Source organism: Dama dama, chromosome 33, assembly GCF_033118175.1.
Source record: "Dama dama isolate Ldn47 chromosome 33, ASM3311817v1, whole genome shotgun sequence".
NCBI lineage: Eukaryota > Metazoa > Chordata > Mammalia > Artiodactyla > Cervidae > Dama > Dama dama.
Genome location: NC_083713.1, coordinates 23447414 through 23461591, shown reverse-complemented (window position 1 = coordinate 23461591; position 14178 = coordinate 23447414).

The window sequence follows — 14178 nt, the reverse complement described above, 5'->3', positions numbered from 1 at the left end:
GGGTTGTTATTATGTTTCCTTTCCAAGTTAATGTGGTGGCCTTTGATTTAAGCACCATAGACTTAAGACAGGATATGACACCAATTAAAAACATGAAACTTAATTTTTGGACTAAACGATTACATACTCTTTCTTCTGATATCTTGTTGATGGTTACTGACATGACATTTATTTCTCAACCACAATCCTAAATTTATTGGATTGGATTGATTTAAGGTACATAGGGCAACTGACGGGAGTGCACGTAAAAGTCTAGACACATCTCCAAAACTGTAAAGTAGCTGTTACAGAGGGAACATGCTCTTCCCAGTGACTGTCAACGCAAGGTCAAGAACACAGGCAAGCTGGCTCCGTGAGCCCCGGACCCATTCATCTTGGTTGGAGGCAGATTTAAATTTAAGATCTAAATATCAAAACAAAATAATTGATTTTACCTCCTAAAGTACAGCAGGGGGGAAAAATTAATAACTTCTCTTTAGCTTTAAATTGTGTTTTTCACAAGAGTTTTTGTATTTATTGAAAACCAACTGTAAATAGTGATCACAATATACTACATGATGAATTGTTAAAAATATGAAAAGCAGCATGCTATATCTGGGTGAAAATATGTTTAAATAATAAAATTGAATGTTCACATTTAATTCAATGCAAAAAAGAATGAAAGTGAAGGCATGCAAATTAACAAGCCGGGTCAACCTCCTCATCTTTTCACTTAGGTACCTTGTTTCACTCTAACTAATGATCCCATGAAAAAAGTATTAGTGGTTTCAGTTCAGCCCCTGGTGGTCTATGTCACATATTACATAACCTGCTGGTGGGTCCTCCAGGGCCATATTCTATTGATAGACAGTAGCCTTTTATAATTCTGTCTCTGTGTGTGCGACCTACCTATTATACACTTGAAAATGCTGGAAATATTTATTAAAAGGAGACAAGTTAAATTTTGTAAGACCTTTCAATGAGTTAAAAAAATTAAAACCTGCAACTCTACACTAAGTGCTCAAGTTATTATGTTTAAAAGAAAAAAGCTACTTGTAACTTTGACTCCTTGTGGAAAATTACCAAACACTGCAGTGTTTTTAACCACGAAAATCCCTATTTCCCCTGTGTGGTTAGCTCCTCACTGTGTCTCTAAGGAGTCTATGGAAGTCTGAAGCATTGCAGAAAAATGAGAATTTCCACACTTAAATGCAGCCAAAGCAGCACATTTTTAATGATTAAAAATAAGAGCAGAAGTGGGAGAGGAAGGGTCCCTGGGTCCTTGTCTTGTTTTTTTTGCTCCCCTAAAAAAATAAGTGTGGGGTCTTCCACGTGAGAGTCAAATGTGGGTCTGTTTTTAATTTTTACAGGACATTTTTTAAAAAAAGGAAAAAAACTCCTTTAAATCTCCTCACTGTCATTTGCACGCCGTAATGCTAAAATGAAAGGAGGCATCAAGGCCAAATTCACCGTTACAGCTTTTGTGAGCTGTCAGAAGCAGTTCTCAGGATCTGGGCTTTTCTTCCAGTTTGCTAAATAAGTGTGCATTTTTGACGAGTTCTTTCCATCGTTCAGTTGAATGTAGACAGCAGATGCTTCCAGTATAACATCCACCCACCCTCCCACACAGGTTTTATATATTTGAAGAAGATGAATATCTTTAGCCCCTTAGTAATGACATTTTTAAAAGCTCAATATTTGGACCAGAGAGTGGAATACTTTCACAGACAATCTCGTGGGCACAATGTGTTAACTGTTTTCTATGCCACCATTTCATTGTGTGCAAGCAGACAGCAAAATGGTGGTTCTAGCATTTTGTTGGATGAGGGCTTCTTTGCAGACAGCCTCCTATCTCAGATCGCAGAACCAGTTCGTGTAAGAGAGAAAAGCCAGATTTCCCACGCTCAGGCACGGATTCAATAAAGCATACACAGATCTTCCTCTACTTACTGCTCTGCAGATGCCCAAGCAAAATTTTAGATACATATAATACAAAGAGAGTAAATCCTGGTTAAAATTTTAAAAATGTAACAGAAATGATATTTCAGTTAAACACACAACACCATGGTGTTGATAAATGCAGATATTATGCATAGACGAACGTTGCAGTTAGTAATCTACCTTGAGAAAAGATCCAAGACAGTGTGAGCATAGAGAATGTGAATGTTTTACTTGTGAATAAATGATCTTTCCAGATCAAGGTTGAGGTCATTGGCAAGCAAGTTTAGGTGAGCTCATTCCACAGTTATTTGCACATGCAAATCATTCTAAATTTTTCTTACGTTTTTCTGCCTTTTGTTCATGAAAAGATCTTTGATTAATTTCTTAAAATAAAAATATTCAATAAAAATATTCAAATAATTGAACAATATAATAATTAAGCTTTGCTTCTAGTTATTCATTATGAACTAGCTCCTAAACAGAACCAAAGGTAAGATAGATTTTGACTTACCTTTTACTGGACCTCAAATCGAAGAGAGATAAATTTGACTGAGAGAAGAATTTGACATTGCTCTGTATTGCCTTCAGCTGAATCACCCACCACTCTCTTTTGTCTGAAGGAAAACATTTTCTTCTTAATGAGGTGTATATTTTTAAGACTGAGAAAAACAGAAGGGTATAGCATTTTTTTTTTTTTTTGCCATTTGAAATTTCCAAACATTTGAGATTATAAAAACAATGGTGCTACATAAAATAGACCTGCAGCAGCACTGTTTATGGCACACACAACAGTATTATTTCTCTGTTTGGTGTGGAGAAATTGTAAATAGGAGTGTGTAAAGCTATTAAATCTAGTAGCAAAAGGACTCTTACGGCAACGTTTATTATACCAATGTCTGAAAAAAGCCTTACTTTTTTATCGGTGGGTGTTAAATTTTCGTGTTTGCAACAGTATTTTAACTCCGAAGCTATTTATCTGGTAGCATCTTTGAGAAAAAGGAAATGGACAGATGTCCATAAACAAAGGGCTCCACCTGGTGGTAAAGGGAAGGTATGAAATGTTGATGAGAACTAATGCTGTAAAGGGCGAACAGATGGAAAGGCAGCATCTACGTGAGGGGGTGTGTGTGTGTGTGTGTGTGTGTGTGTGTGTGTGTAAGCATCTACGTGAGGGGTGTGCGTGCATGTGTGTGAGTGTGTGTGTGTGTGTGTGTGAGGGGTGTGCGTGTCTGTGTGTGTGTGAGGGTATGTGTGTGAGGGGTGTGTGTGTGCATGTGGTGTGTGTGTGTGTGAGGGGTGTGTGTGTGTACGTGAGGGGTGTGTGTGTGTGTGTGTGTGTGTCAATAGAGGGGGGTGTGTGTGTACGTGAGGGGTGTGTGTGTATGTGTGTGTCAATAGAGGGGGGTGTGTGTGTCAATAGAGGGGTGTGTGTGTGTGTGTACGTGAGGGGTGTGTATGTATGTGTCAATAGAGGGGTGTGTGTGTGTGTACGTGAGGTGTGTGTGTGTCAATAGAGGGGTGTGTGTGTGGGTGTGTGTGTGTGTGGCAATAAATATTTTTGATGCAGAACAATAGCACAGTCCCTCAAATTTGGATTTCAATGTCGATATAGCTTTACAGTTAACATTTTATTATTTCTTTCAAATTCAGTCCTTCCAACATATTTACAAGTTATTTTATTCCAAATGCATCCATCAGAATATACATAACGTGTGACCCTGACAGATGGAAGCAGCATAGAAGGCAAACTATCCATACCACCCAATCATCTTACTTTTAAGTACAATACCAACCAGTAGACAAATTTAAACAAAGAAAGCATTTGTTCCAACCCAAGGGTGTTCCTTGGGTAACTTTGAGGCTCACCTCATTAGGAAGGACTGGACAGGATGTGGTACAGAATTCAATCGGGAGGAAAGGAGTAATTTCAAATCCATGACTAAAAAACAGAAAATTGCTCATTTTAAAATGGCATTTCTGGCTGAAATGTTGAAGAATTTGAATCTACATATTGTGACTCTTCCACCTTTTCAAACTCTAAAATTAGGCGAGAAATTACACATACCAAATGCTATGCAAAATGTAAAATAGGCACACCGTTTATGGCTCTCGACGTAAGGTGGAAATTAAATCTTCAGCCTCCAATAAAATTGTATTTCTGTAATAAAACTGCTGCACCTTGACACTGGACTACATTGAATCCCAAATTAAACACCCCATTTACTGTACTGTAACAAGAAAAAGAGTTCGCTGCACTGAACGCTATTACAGATAGAAAAAGGTATTACATTTTGCCTTGCCATCTAGGTGGAGTCCACCCCAAACAGGCTCTTTCCCCACCCCTTCTTTCTTAGAACATAACATATTTTGACGAGGGGAAAATTGAAGGTTTGTCTTTCATTGCTAAAATGTCTGTTTCTTCCTTAATTATACAAACCTGCATAGGAGAGTGGATCTAAAAAAGTCCATCAAGTACTCAGTACAAAATGTGCTACTGCATTTCATGGATAACTCAGCCCCGTAAGCAGAAACAGCCGGTGTGCTGAGGGCTGGGAACATTTCCTCATGCGTTACATACAATGGGGGTGTTCTCCCCGAGAACTGACACCCACTGCCCCCTCCATAGCTACATCTGCAGGGTACAAATGTTGCTACAGAATCTATGTTGCTACAGAATTTAAACTTAGGATCTGTTCATACAGGTTATGTGTTTATCTCACGCAGTGTTGATTTAGAAGAATTAGACTGGATATTGTTTTAAGATGCTGGTTGATTCCACATCCCCCACTCCCAAGCCAGCACGGCCATCCGGCATTTCTGAAGGGGCTTTATGAGAAGTTAAAATCGACAGAGGTGAGAAGTAGAGAACGATGAATACTAATGCTGCGTCTTCCTAACTAAAGAGCAGGCCGGCAGGACGGGATGCTGTGTCTCGCGTCTCTGCCATCCGCCCGCCGGCCCCGCAGAGCACCCCCTCTAGTGGACGGAAGCGGGAATTGCCTCTCCCGGCGGCCTTTCTCCTCTGCACACATACCTCCCCTCCCCCTCTCTCAGGAGATGGTGGATATTATTAACCTTCAAGCACGATACAGCGAGATGAATGTTAATCGTGAAGGGATTTCTAATCAAGTTTAATGGTGTAGGACAGAGAGAAGTTGTGTTAGCAGTTTCAATTCAGCTAGAAATGTTAATTGTTGCATTTCGTGTAATAGGTGAGGATCAAATGCACGTGCTAACAGCTCTGTTTCCATTTGGAAGTTGTTGCCTGTAATTTTGAGAGAAGTATGGAGGAAAGGGACAGTCCTTAGTGCTGACGACTTGTCAAGAGGCTAATTTCTTGGGAAGCATTAGATATTAAGGCTTGATGCCTACTCAGTTCAAGAAAAGAGTGAACTCCTGGGAGAAAAATCTCTGACTATGAGAAGCCCTGGGGAGGTTTTGAATCTGCAAGTTATCACATGTCTCCTCTAAAGGATGCAAAGGTTACAGTACTGAGTACCAATGATAGGAGCACTTCCATCTTTTATGTTTCCCTTTATGGTTCAGCCATTTTTGCTAACAAGTGAAGGTAACTTAAAAAGCAAACAAACTTATTTTGTATTGGGGTATAGCCTATTAATAATGTTGTGATAGTTTCAGGGGAACAGTGAAGGGACTCAGCCATCCATATACATGTATCCATTCTCCTCCGAACCCCCCTCCCATCCAGTCTGCCACATAACGTTGAACAGAGTTCCATGCGCTCTACAGGAGGTCCTTGTTGGTTATCCATGTAAGTATAGCAGCGTGTACAATTTTTTTTTAAGCAGATATTTCACCCTGACTTAGGAAATAGAGCACTTAAGAGTCCTAAATGAGCAAGGAGAGAGTCCCCATTCTCTGGCCTCTGTCTCTCTCATTGACTCATGAGTCACTGCTGGTGCTCTGGTGTAAGGATGCCCTACTGTGCCCAGCGCTGATGAAGGTGGCATCTCCTGTACTTCTGTTGTCTGCCCTGGTCCCCTGGCTACTTGAGCTGCGGTTCTTGCAGGGCAGATATGTACATGGAAGTGAGGGTGCTGTGCTGTCCATCGCGTCTGACTCTTTGTGACCCCATGGACTGTAGCCTGTCAGGCTCCTCTGTCCAAGGGGATTCTCCAGGCAAGAATACTGAAGTGGGTTGCCATGCCCTCCTCTAGGGGATCTTCCCAATCCAGGGATCAAACCCAGGTTTCCCACATTACAGGCATATTCTTTACCATCTGAGCCACCAGGGAAGCCTAAGAATACTGGAGTGGGTAGCCTGTCCCTTCTCCTGGGGATCTGCCAAAGCCAGGAATCTAACCGGGGTCTGCTGCATTGCAGGCGGATTCTTTACCAGCTGAGCTACCAGTATTAGATGTTAAATGAGCAATGTCTTCAGTGCATACTTTTACTTGACTTTGATTACTTTGTATGGCTCAAGCCTAAACCACTCTAGTACCGTCGTAATTTACCTGCCAATGAACTGGAAAGCCTTTTGCTGCAGTGCAATTTACCAGTTCAGTGTGGGCCTTGAAAAGTTTCCTTGTATTTTCATAGTTTACATGCTCAGTCTAAGTTTAAAAAAACATCTAAGTGATAAATACAAAAGACCAAAAGATAATCCATGAAGGCTCTGCACCTGTATGGAGATGGTTCATTTTACCTGTGTTGTGCCAGCCTCTGTTTTTGGCTATTGTCATCATTTATCTTTTGGGTTTTTTTACACACTCCTCAAAAAATGATTCAATATAGAGGAGATAAAGTGATTCCCAGGTGTTAACATGAGATGTGAAATCAGTGACCAACATTAGTTTCCCATCAATAATGATAATTATGCTAATTAGTCCAGGCATCACACACCTGTGCAAAGCCCTTATCCCTATTTTACAGATGAAGTAACTGAGACACCAAAGGTTAATTGCTCGCACAAAGCCATGCTGCAACTCTGTCAGTACCACAGTTTAAGTCTCCCACTCTTGCTTCCTTGGCAATAGAGAAATTATACTTCTCTTCAAAGAAGGGAAATTTATTGCTTGCATCACAGGAGATAGGCACTGATGAACAACAGAACAAAGAGATCACATATTGTTCTAAATTTGTAGACTCTTTCTGTGTTAGTGGAGACTTTTACTGTATTTTCTAGGTTGGAGTTATTTTAGTGTCTAAAATTCCACATTATGTACTTTTAGCAAAATCAATCGTTACCCATTCGAATGAGGACACGGTGGTTAGAAATGGCACAGACCCCCGCATATCCTTGTTTGAAGATAGAGTAAATTCAATGAGATTGTCTACTTTTCATTTTCTTTCCCAGAAGAATATGTGTTTTTTCCCTCCCCAAATGTTTCAGTGAATGTTGCAGCTGTGTAGCAAGAGGCAGTTTTGCATGCATATATTCTGAGAACAATGTGGAGTATTTATCCCTGGGGATTAAAAAAACCCCGGCAACAACGAACTTGAAAACAGATGGTTCTGATACAATCCGATAAGAATGTAAACAGGAAAATATCTTTGTTGACTTATTTCTTAGTAATTAGTAATAATTAGTTATTGTCTGGAGATGAATTACAGTTTTGATTTCGCAAGTGTGGCCACCAACAGCCTCTGAAAGTGAAACTAAATTTCTGATATTGGTAAGGAATTACTGACTCCCACTGAACCCTCTCCATTAACATTCTCCTTGATTGATATATAAGAATGAAAACTCTCGAAAGGATCATTTCTGAATTCTTAATTGTTTCATTTGTTACCATATGATTAAGAGATATTAAAGCCCTCTAATCAAGCCATAAATGGGTTCACTTGAAAAATAAAACGTCTCTACAGCTTGGAGCACAAACACTCTGCTTCCTTCCTTCCCTCCCTCCTTCCCCTCCTCCCTCCATTCCTTCTTTTCTTTTTCTGCTCTTATTATTTTAGATGAAGATAAAATCTGTCTTTCGAGTCTGGACTGGTATTTCTTTGAACTCATTATCCTTCTTTGTCAAAGACTGTACTTAGACTGATTAGTGAGATTCAGTGTTTTGGGTGTTTTTGCTGAATCACACAGGCTGCAGGACGCTTCCCTGTGCCCTTAGGTGCTCAGTCATGTCGAACTCTTTCCAGCCCTTACGGACTGTAGTCCACCAGGCTCCATGGCATTTTTCCAGGCAAGAATACTGGAGTGAGTTGCCAGGGATGGAACCTCCTGACCCAGGGATGGAACCCAAATCTCCTGTGTCTTTTGCATTGCAGGCAGATTCTTTACCCGCTGAGCTATCGAGGAAGCCCTTAGATTCAATAAATATGTAATAAATGCTTCCTGTTTGGTAGGCACTGGAGATCCAAAGGTGAATCATACACATTTTCTTCTTTTATAGGACTTGTAGTTTAGATGGAGAGGCAGGTACATAAACAAATGTGCATGCCTGCTAAGTTGTGTTTGACTTTGCAACACACGGACTGTAGCCTGCCAGGCTCCTCTGTCCATGGAACTTTCCAGGCAAGAATATTGGAGTGGTTTGTCTTTCCTACTCCCAGGGATCTTCCTCACCCAGGGATCTAACATTAATAATCTTGCATTAGCAGGCAGATTCTTTACCACTGTGCCTCCACAAATAACTCTCCTTCAGCTGTGATGAAGTGGGTGAAGTGGCATAGAGAAGAGTGGGGGAAAGGATTCATTCCTTGGGAGAACGGGGAGCTTTACAAAGGAGATATCAGATCAGGTCTTAAATATTACTGTGTCGAATCCTGGCTGCAGAGATCTACAGGTTGTGAGATCCTGAATGAAAAATTAACATTCAAATTGCCAACCAGTTCTTTGGATAAGTTCTTCAGTTGAAACTGAACAATTAAAACCATTAGTTGTTTGGGCAACATGTAAGATCATGGGATTCTGCCACTATCGGGAAGTTTTGAGAGGTCCTTTTCTTTCAAAAGGCAATACTTGTAACAGAAAACTTAAGGTGTATTCCTCCATGATATTATGCCATTGGAAAGAGTAATCCCTTCTTTGATATTGCAATTCAGTCATCTGAAAATATTTGCTAGTAAAGTTAAACGAATACGGGTAGTCTATGAAGTATATCCCAAAGATCCTTGGGACTTCTTTTTCTTAAAACAGTAGTCAACAAATATTTAATAAGTGTTCTATGTGCCATGTGCTGTGCTAGGCATGTGGATTAAGAAAATAAATGATATATGTAACCTCTCCTTGTGGAACAAGGTCTAGTGGGAAAGGACAATGTCAAACAGATAACTGCCCCAATTATTTACTAATTAAAATGTGACAAGCACTATTGTATGTATTGTATGTGCTAAACACTGTTGTTTGGTCTACTCAGCTTGATCTGGTGACAGCAACTTGATTTTATTTTTGAGAACTACCCTTCACCATTGCATGCAACCTAGATGGGGGTGTCAATCAAGTTCCCTCCCCTCCCCATCCTAGCTTGTGATCCAGAATAGGCCAGTTAGGGGCTCTTTTCTAAGAATGAGCAGGATCTCCTTCTAGTTTTATAGTCTAATACCCTGAAAATCTGTACCTGATTCACTCCTAGCTTTTCCTTTGGTTTTCAGAGTTAGCTATATCCTTCCAACACATTTGTTAAGTCAATCAGCTTCCACTGCTTGCAACTGGTAATAGTATGTATAGAACTGCCTCAAAATCCAGGATTCAAACAAGAAGTAAACTAAGATGTGGCCTGATTTTGAGGGTTTGGTGGAGTTCAAGAATAGAGAATTCATTTGACTGTGATGCTTAGAATACTCTATTTTGCATAGCATGATTTTGGTGACATAAGATTAATTTCTGTTTTCTTGCATATGTAACAAATACTATTTCTATGATAATATCAGAATTAATAATATTTATAAAACAATGTAAATTATAACCCTTAGCAGCATAAAAGCTATACCCTGACAGAAGTCTGGAGGTGGAGAGGTGTGCTAATGTAAATAAATATTTTCTAAAGCTGCTAGATCTAGAAATGGAGAGATAACCATGTTATACATGCAGATAAGTTATCCATCTACCTAACTGAAGAACTAAAAATTCGTGAATTAAATTGGGGAGAAGATAGAGAAGGAAAACATACATGAGTGAAATCTTTCATCATCTAGAGAAGTCAATAGCTACTGAATGTTTAAGGTTGAAAATCAAAAAAGGTAGATATAAACATATAATTTATTTAGAGCTCATGTAGAAACTGCTGGAAGGACTAAAATCTAAATTTATTAACACTCACTTCCTTTGGGGAGAAAGGGCTAGATAGAGAATATATTTTGACATGAACTTGGCTGTAGAAGATCAGGCGTTCCAGAAATATACAAGCCATTAACCTAGTGATGGCATTAAGGAAGCAGTATCATCCTGAGCCCTGTTAAGATGAGCATCGTTTGTCGCCAGGAACTAATCTTTGTATAAATTCATCGAAGGTCAGGCTCTTATTTGAACATTACACTTTAGGTCTGTAACTTGAAACATATGCATGAAAATGGCATAGAATTCATGCATAGAAAGAAGGAAATGATGACTGGGATTGGAGGCTGTGTACACAGGGAAGGAGGTGGGTTATTTATTCTGGAGAAGAGAAGGCTGAAGAAAGACAAAATTAACAAGCTCTGAGCAGCGAGGTGGAGCTGTAGAGAACAGAAGCCAACCTTCTCCCTTCTCCCTGGATGGAACAGAAGAAAGGGAGTTTCAGTGGACAGCACCAGGACAGAGTCTGTTTTCAGACACAGGAAGACTTTATGATCTGTAAGTATGACCAAACTGTAGAACGGGCTGTTGCAAGAAGTTTTGGAGTACTTTAGAAAGAAGACAGAACCATTCATTTTCAAAATATAGAGCTTATATCAGAATTCAGTTTCCTTTGGCGGTGCAGCAAGCACATTTTATAGTCTGATGTCTGTGAATTTACATACAGAGGAAGGTTAATGATAAAGTGGTCTAAATAGTCCTACCTTGGCTGTGATTCCCAGGTAATAGCTCACTAGGGGGAAAAAAAAATCAATATTCACTATTTTTTCTCTCCTGGTTACTTTATAATATATATTCACACATGTATATGTATTACTTTATATATCATGTTCTTAGGAGTGTGTGTGTGTGTGTGTGTGATCAGTCGTGTCTGACTCTTTGTGACCCCATGGACTGTAGCCCACTAGGCCCCTCTATCCATGGAAATTTCCGAGCAAGAATACTGGAGCAGGTTGCCCTTCCCTTCTCCAGGAATCAAACCCGCATCTCTTGCGTTTCCTGCATTGCAGGTGGATTTTTCACAGCTAAGCCACCAGGGAAGCCATTCTTCGGAGTAGTATATCAAATTCAATTTTTGAACTGCTATTAAAATACTCGTAGTTTATTTTTCTAACAATAAAAGTATATGTTTTTAATGCTAAGACACTTCAAAAACACATAAAGAACAAAAATGCATTTCTTTCATTAAAACCTGAGCAACTAAACAGAAAACATACACAAAACGGCCCTGCCAGCTCCTGGCTGCTGCCCAGGTGTTCCAGCTGGGTTTCTCTGGTTGGAATCTGCTCCTCCAGGCTGTCTTTCAAGAATGAGTTAGGAGACAGGGATGAGTTGCATCTTCATCCTTCCTCCTCGTTGCAGTTGGGTCTCACTTCCCATTCTCTGCTACATCTGTAGCAGAGAGAGACTGGACCATTGATTTACCCACACGTAAGTCAGGGCTGCTCCCTTACCAAAGCTGCTCGTCCAGCCTGTGTGTAGACAGCCCTGGCAAGACACTCAAAGGACCATCTGCGTGTTGGTTCGGGCATTTGTGTTTAACATCTGAATAGGAGTCTTCAACTTTGGATCTGAAGACAAAGCATGACTATCTAAGGCTCATGCTTACTTGAGATTTGGTGTGGAGGGGCAGGAAGCAGGGATGGAGTAAATGACAATTGGTTCCTTAAGGGGTGGAAGCTGCCGCAACAGGATTCCAGAGCTAAAAGAAGTTTGAAAATTGCAGACCATGCTGGTCGCAGGAACAGAGGCATGACCTTACTGACCCGAACTTTCTAGTCATACATACCGCTTAAATTATATATTTGGTCTCCTTTCAGGGCAGTCTGCCCATCACCTGTCTCTAATCTTTGATGTCAGAAAAATACTCTGGTTTCTCTTGATTTCCCCTGGATAAAACACACTCCTTTCTCTCTACCTCTCCGATCTATACAACGGCTGTACGGAATATGCAGGAGCTGGGGTCCTCGTTTGTTCAGCTGCTACTCCAATGTGCTCAAATCTTTAACCCTCTTATGCCCACTTAACTCTAAGCTGGTCGCAGTGTTTGGACCCACATCTGCCCTGAGCACACACGTGGAGACCATGTGATGGCTCTCAGGCTCAGCATAATGAACTCAGGAATTTCAGAGCTAGAAGGAAGGGCTAAGGAGTTTCTTAATCTTTTAATTTATAGGTGAAAAATCAAGACCAAGAGAGGCTAGATATCTTGCCTGAGACCAGGCTGCCCAGTGGCAGATCTAAGACTAGAACCCAGGTTATTTATTTCCTAGGATTTTGCTGCTTACTCCAGAAAGCACCTTCAGAAACAACAAGGGCGGCTCTCAGTTCTCATCAGCTCTTCCTTGTTCCATCCAGCTCTGGAGTTGTCAAGGGCACAGAAACCTTCGTTGCGGGGCCACTGGTCCCTACAAATCAGTATTTAAGAAACATCATTATTATTGGAATACAGAGATATTCTCTGTAACTTAGTATGGTTATTTTCCTAAATAGATCTATAGCATTCATATTATACAATAACCAGAGGTTTATATAAAAAGATCTATGCAGACAGAGGTTACTTTTTTTAAAAAAAAAAAGACACCAATTAATTCTTCGTCTTTCTCATTTTAGTCTCTAAAAATCTCAGAGAGCTAATGATTCTTGCCCTTTTGTTCATCAGTTTCCTTAGCCCTAAAATAAAGCAACATGGGATAGTCTCTAAAATCTTTTCAGAACCTCAATAACTTGGGTCTCTGGATTTTGATTTTCTGCAGAGTTAAGATTTGGGGGCTGTATCTTGGTTTTAAATACTTCATAATGAAGCCTTACTGAAATATATGATCCTTGCCTGTTGTTGTAGACTGTAGATAGAACACTTCGAGTCTCCTCTTGGTGAACCCGTATCGGTGTGGGAGAGCATCCATGAGGCTGAGTTACACCAACAGCGATGTCCTCAGAACCTAAAACAACCTTCAGTTCACCAGTGTTTTGAGTTCTTTTGTCAGAAGGGATGTCATTTCTGAAAAACAGAAAAATAACAGGAAGAGAAATGAAGAAGGCTCAGAGGTTACTAATGAATGGAGAGATTGTCCAAAGGCAGAAAGCCAAGTGCATTTTACAACCAAAATGTTTTCTTTCTTTTTTTTAAAAAATTTCTGGCATTGACACTTAGCTCCTGAGCAACTTCCTCACAGGCTAGTCTAAGCCTAACATTTGACTGGTTCAGCCTCAAGGAATTCAAAGGAGCAGACCCATGTGAGGCTTTAGGTTGGCGGCAATCAAGAAAATTGAGAGGTGCAGTCACGGTTAAGGAGAAGCACCTAGAGGTGACCCATTTGTTGTCCCATTATATTGCCATCCTGGGCTTTTGACAGTATGCTCATTCATGTAGAAGTATATACATGGTGTATTTAGTAAGACTCTGAGTTCATAAATATCCTTTGACATGAACAGTAGATTCTAATCTCTTTCACTGTGGTAACTACATGACTTTCTTCACCATTCCTGATGTCACTTGTGTGAGGAAATGACTTTTAATGTCCTCTGTTTAACTGGGCAGTGGGAAGGGGGCAGGGGAGGCGGACACCGAGGACCAAGACAGCAGAATATAACCCCCTAGTCATGTTCTGAATCTGTCCATGACACAACCAAGCATGCATTCTAGCTATTGTCATGACTGACATCAGCTTCAGTTATAGAAGCTAGAGAATATTTAAAAATACTCTTTATGCTCGAGATTACATAGGTAGCATTACATATCTCACACACAAAGCTGAAAGGAGAGAAGCAGATGTGAGAAGCCCACAGAAGAATACTTATTTTATACAGTAAATATGGTTGGGGAGGGAGAACACACCTGGGACCGTAGGGAGATGTTTCGGAGGAGTTTCACAGGGAGGAGAGAAGCTGGAGAAACTGTCAGAGGCTGTGAGACCTTGAGGCGTAGACAAGCGAGCAGGCTTGGAGAGGACTTGGCTGTGTGTTAGTTACTCCACGTGCGGCCTCTTTACTATTGTCCACAAATAATGATC